This window comes from Triticum dicoccoides, chromosome 2B (assembly GCF_002162155.2).
Source record: "Triticum dicoccoides isolate Atlit2015 ecotype Zavitan chromosome 2B, WEW_v2.0, whole genome shotgun sequence".
NCBI classification, from domain to species: domain Eukaryota; kingdom Viridiplantae; phylum Streptophyta; class Magnoliopsida; order Poales; family Poaceae; genus Triticum; species Triticum dicoccoides.
The window spans coordinates 479603827-479610075 of NC_041383.1; the positions used below are offsets into that span (position 1 = coordinate 479603827).

At 41.7% G+C, this 6249-nt stretch overlaps 1 pseudogene; it reads left to right on the forward strand.

Moving 5' to 3' along the window:
• The window catches only part of LOC119360944, a 6763-nt pseudogene extending 2386 nt beyond the window's left edge, over positions 1-4377 (forward strand).
• The last annotated feature ends 1872 nt before the right edge of the window (positions 4378-6249 follow it).

The window sequence follows — 6249 nt, forward strand, 5'->3', positions numbered from 1 at the left end:
ATTCTTTGCTTTTTCTGTTAAATGTAAAAAAAAGTACCGTGTGGTCTCGAACTCGAGACTTCCCGATTCAAAGCACACCCGTGTAACCACTAGGCCACCTCGATACAATGTGTAAACATAATTCCTTTCCCCTTTTTATTCCCTTGAGTTGACGGAACTATTTCCTTTTTCTTGTTCTTTTACTTTACTTTTCCCTTTCTTCATTTTCTTAAATGCGCGAACTTTTTCCAAATTGATGAATTTTTCAGTTTGAGTATTTTATTCGAATTTGGTGGACTTTTTTTAACATTCGATGAACTTTTTTCAAATTTTATGAACTTTTTTCAAACTCGGTGAACTTTTTTTTCTAATTTGGTGAACTTTTTTCAAAACCAATGAACTTTTCTCAAATTCGATGAACTTTTTCAAATCGGTGCTTTTTTTCAAATTTGATGAACTTATCTGAAATTTATTGAACTTTTTGCAAACTCGGTGAACTTTTTTCAAAACCGATGAACTTTTTTCGAATTCAATGAAATTTTTTTAAAATTCGATCAACTTTTTTTCAAAATCGACGAACTTTTTCCAAATTCGTGAACTTGTTTCAAAAATTGATGAACTTTTTTTACAGAAAAAACAAATTCTCCAAAATAATTCAAAAATCTGGGTGCTAGTGTGTAGTACGTAATAGATTAATAGGACTCTTACGATGTTTCTTAAAGATTGTACGTTGTAACAAACCACTTGCATCCCGAAGGCGTGGTGGTTAGCTACACCCAACATCCAATATTGCTGCGCGAGTTCGAATCCCTGAACTATCAAATTTTTGCTGGGTTTTTTCGCTAGACTATTCGCTGCCTATTCCTTTCGTGGGCCGGCCCACTAGAGACAGTAGCGGGCGCCGGTTTGTCTGAGCGGAGCTTAAAGCGCCCAATAGGAGCTCTCGTGTGACGCCCCCCTACGTCACACCGTACAAGCCATGGGAATCGATCAATTAATCAAGGTAACTTTTGGGCTTCTGGACTGGACTAATCAAGTTAGAATATTTTAAATGGGCTCAAAGATTTTCCTTGTGCGTTGTAGCTACTTTTTGATGGGTTTAGCCTTAAAAAGTTACTGGGTTCATACTAGTCAGTACCCATGGACGGGAGTTCCTGTGTGACGCTCTTTGACTCAAAGAGTCCACGTTTCGCACAGGGTTTAGCTCACCTGGGTCGGCCCATTTAGCGTTCGCACGGTGGAAAAACACCAAAAAGAGCAACGCTCGCGCTGGGATTCGGTCCCTTTACCTCGTAGCAAAGAGCAAGTTGAGCTAGCCACGGCAACAAATTAACTTTTGTGGTAAACGTCCCGCGCAACGCTAAAAGAACTAAACCACAGCGGTAAAAAGTTAAACATTCACAAAAAAATCTCAAAAACGAACGTACAAGTGAGGATCGAACAGACGACCTCGTACCACTAAACCAGGTCACTAGTGACCCTCGAACATTTCACGAAAATAGGAACATTTTGGGGGATTCTCAAGCATTTTTCTAAAAAAACAAGAAAAGAAATTGTAAGCAATACCATTTTTTGAAATTAAGAAAAAAATTCTAAAAAAAACATTTTCTACAAAGTAGGAACAAAAAATTTGAATGACAAAAATTTAGAAATTACAAACAATTTTTACAAAGCATGAACAATTTTGGAATTGCCCAAACATTTTTTGGATTTTCGAACAAGAATTGGAAACATGAAATTTCTTGAATTTGGAAAGCTGGAACATTTTTGGTAATTCCTGAACATTTTTTGAATCTGGAAAAAAATGTTCAGAACAATATTGAATCTACGAACAATTTTTACAAAGCTTGCACAATTTTGAAATTTCCTGAACATTTTTTGAATTTTCGAACAAAAATTGGAAACATGAAGAAATTTGTGAAGAAATTTGGAAAGCTGGAACATTTTTGGTAATTCCTAAACATTTTTTGAATATCTGGAAAAAATGTGAATATATTTTAAAATTCTCCAAACATTATTCGAATTTGGGAACAAATTTTCAGAAAAATGATTTTTTTTAATTTGTGAACAAAATTTGAGAGTAGGAACATTTTTTAAAATTTCCCAACTTATTTGAATTTTTGAACAAATTTTCCGAACATGAACATTTTTAAAATTTACAAAACTTATCGAAATTTGAGAACAAAAAATTAAAATGTGAACATTTAAAAAAATTTCTGAGCAGTTATTGAAAAATAAAAATAAATTTGGAAACAAAAATAAAAAAAGGAAAGAAAACGAGAAAGAGAAACAGAAAAAAACAAAAAATAAAATAAAATGTAAACGAAAAAAGAAAAGGAGGAAGAAAAAAAGAAACAGAAAAGACCGGTTCAGAAACCTTCTAGAAGGTTCCCAAAACCGGAAAAACCACCTGGAACCGTGCTGAAGGTTCCCAAAACCAGGAACTGTTGAACACACGCTTTGGTTCTAAACGGGCTGGCCCGTGTTGGTCGATCGCTTCGATTGCGTGTGTGCGGCGCCCCGACATTTTGACGCAGAATGCATCAAATAGGAAAACCCGTGTACGTACATACCAGCAGGCCGCCGCAATTCCCCAATTGATCTCGTCTCTCGTCCCTCTGTCGTCCTGTTTGTTCGCTCGCCGCCGGCAACGACGGTTCCAAACCAAATTTGAGGTATGGAAGATTAGATCACCACGGCTCCTCTCTTCTTTGCACATGTCTAATCTAATCTAATCTAGTAGCTTAGTTCGGCAATGGATTTTGCCCTAATTTTTTAATTGCCTTTTCCTGAACTTTGATTAATCTACGTATGGAGTGATACTCAATAGAAGAGAAATAGACCACCAAATTCAGATAATGACTTCAAGGGCACTGTAAGTAAAGTCCACCACATATTGTTGTTGAAGGTAGTCTCCAAACTTTGTATTATGAGACAAACTATTTTTTTATAATTTTGATTTACAAAAATGGTTGATCTTGGTCTTGAACTTCACACTCATATCAACAATGTGGGAGTAGATGACAAGTTCGCCAATTTGCACAGGACGCTCAATTAGTCGTGTAGACAAATAAACATATTACTTTTCTTTGGTGTATCAACCTCTGAAACTAGTACTAATATTGCTCGTTGCCACAACATATTGGACATATGCTTTTCAATTATGAATGGTATTAAGAAACAATTGCACAATAAATTAATTCATGAATGATCCTTAATTTCCATGTAAAGAAAGGTATGTTTGTTAGCTACCATTAATAATGATGATATGTTTTCTCTGAAATGTGAGTGACTTTACATTTTTCTTTAATTTTTATGGTACTTATTTTATAAATGTCAAAGTGCTTGTCATTTTTTTGCTCTCTTCAGGAAGATTAGAAGTTGGACTTGAATCTACAAACTATTTTGGTACTACTCTATATAAAATATGTAAACAAGTGGTTTTATAACTTTGTCTAACAGGTATGCCTTGCACTCTTCAGTTTTTAATGCAACAACTATATGTGATATTGTATTTTTTTTTAAATTTAGTATGTTGTCTATGAGCGTTATACTCTAGTAGTAAAATAATACGAAATTGGCTTTACACTTAGTTAATTCATACAAAAATTGTCACGATGACTTAACGAGTGAACCCATTGGCCAAATTTTCTGGCTCCGCCCCTGGCTGCGAGCCGATCCTCGCGCTCCTGCTTGACATGAGGCTTCAAGGGACGACAGCGTGGAGACGGCGGATGCGCTGAAGGCCATGGCCGAGTCCAAGAATGGGCTCCATGGGAAGCGCATGCTGGGGACGTGGAAAGCCAGGCTGCCTTCTTCCACCGTGCGCTACATAATCGAGCACCTGATCATGCCGAGGATGGCCGTCGACGTGCGAGAGTGGAAGCCGTCACGACTGGCTACGCCCGCTGATTCCCCTCATCGGCCACTTACCGAGAGCCTCTATGGTACCGTGGAGAGCAAGATCAGGAACGGCGACTATGAAGTCGTCTCGCCATGGAATGAATACCTTAGCCCGGTGCAATGGGACACCTTCAGCAAACGTCACATCCTGCCAGAGCTAACACGGTTGGTACGGGAGATGAGGATCACGCCGCCGAAGCAAACCGACCCTTCATTCTGGATGGTGATGTTGTGGGCACCTATCCTGCGCACTCAAGATGTGGTGTCGATCCTAGAAGCTGAACAATTCTTGATAGATGGGAAGGTGCGCTGCGACACTGGCTGCAAGCTGCGAAGCCCTCGTTGGGGGAGGCCACCGCATGGTGCACCGGCTGGAAGAAGCTCTTCACGCCGGAGCTGCTCACCGACGAAAGTGTGCTCGCGCATCTTGATGCCGGCCTTGATATGGTCGATCCTGCAATGCAAGAGCTCGATAGTCTTTTTAGCAACTTGTAATCTACATCTACTGCAATTTGTCTTGTATGGAAATTTCTGTTGTAAAGATGTAATCACTCGTTATCTTCCAAAAATAATATTATGGAACATATCTATAATCTCAAATACCTATTTGATGTTAAGAAATGTTCCATTTCTTGAAGCCACAAGGCATATATAGTGAGTCCCAAGGAATTAATCGAAGCCATTGCTGCAAGGTGGCTCGTCTCACGGGAGTGGGGATGAGTACCGCACTCCTGTGGGACATGGAGGACCGGCGACACAAGAGGCCAGGGCTACAGGTAGGAGGGCACTATTACCCCGACCTTCCATGTCTCCCTGGAGAGACAGGCGCCGAATGTGGTTCAACGAAACCTGACCAGAGAGAGGGAGGCCATGCGCACGAGATGGATAGTTGTCAGGCTATTCTTCTCGGTCCAGCTCTTAAGCATCGGCGGTCTGTTCAAGGAGCTCAAGAGCAAGTGGGGTCTAAGGGGGCACTTCAACCACTCGCCCCTGAAGAATAACCGCTTCCTCCTCGAGTTCGAGCACGAGGGTGACCTGAGGTTCATCCTCGGGAATGACCCTTGGACACACCGCCATGACGCCTTCTTGGTGACTGCGGTGGACGGAGCGTCAGGCCAGGAGATGTGGAGATTGCACACATGCCGATTTGGGTGCATATCTACAATGCCCCCCGATCATGATGTCTGAACCGGTGGCCGTGAGATTGGCGGCAGACTCGGGGAAGTGCTTGAGGTATACACAGACAGGGAAGGAAGAATCTGGGGTGACTACTTGAGAATCCGTATTAACCATGATGTTGATGTTCCTCTCTGTAGTACTCTAGAATCCCATGATTTTGCTGAGAACAAAGTGTTCTTCCTAGAGCTAAAGTATGAGAGAGTACCCTGCTTTTGTAGTTTCTGTGCTTTCCTTGGTCATAGCCAACACGACTGTAAGCTGCCCGTTGACCTCCAGAAGATGAGGTTCTCGGCAGCGCTACGCGCATCTCCTTTTAAGCACAATAATGGTAGGAACAACTATGTAGCTCCAGAGGCTAGCAATGCTCGACGCTTACTGCATTTTGATGCAGAGGTCGGATGCGGGGTGAGAACGACTCCTCCAAGACTTGCAGCGGAGAGATAGATAGAGATCCCTGAAGATGTGCTGGCAGACCCGGTGGTTCAGGAGGTGATTGCCGCGGTCAGCACCATTAAGCTTGGTCCAAGGAAGGGCAAGGCTGCGAGCAACTCTTCAACAAATCCTGCTGGGGATGGGGGGTCCAACACCAACGAAACCCCTCCTCGAGAAGTATCTGACGGCTTAGCAACCAATGGAGAGCAGAACTCCAGTGGGGCCAGTTTGGATTTTCCCCCTAGTTTTGGCCCTACACTGCGCTTCAGCGCGACTCAGGAACATGCCGTCGTGCCCGCCTTGGCAGGGTCCATAGGTCAGAACAGACCAGCCGTGGCCGCAATGAAGGAAATATGCCCTAGAGGCAATAATAAAGTTGTTATTTTATATTTCCTTATCATGATAAACGTTTATTATTCATGCTAGAATTGTATTAACCGGAAACTTGATACATGTGTGAATACATGGACAAATCGCCGTGTCCCTAGTATGCCTCTACTAGACTAGCTCGTTGATCAAAGATGGTTAAGTTTCCTAGCCATGGACATGAGCTATCATTTGATAAACGGGATCACATCATTAGTGGAATGATGTGATGGACAAGACCCATCCATTAGCTTAGCATAATGATCGATCAGTTTTATTCCTACTTCTTTCTTCGTGTCAAATATATATTCCTCTGACTATGAGATTATGCAACTCCCGGACACCGGAGGAATGCATTGTGTGCTATCAGACGTCACAACGTAACTAGGT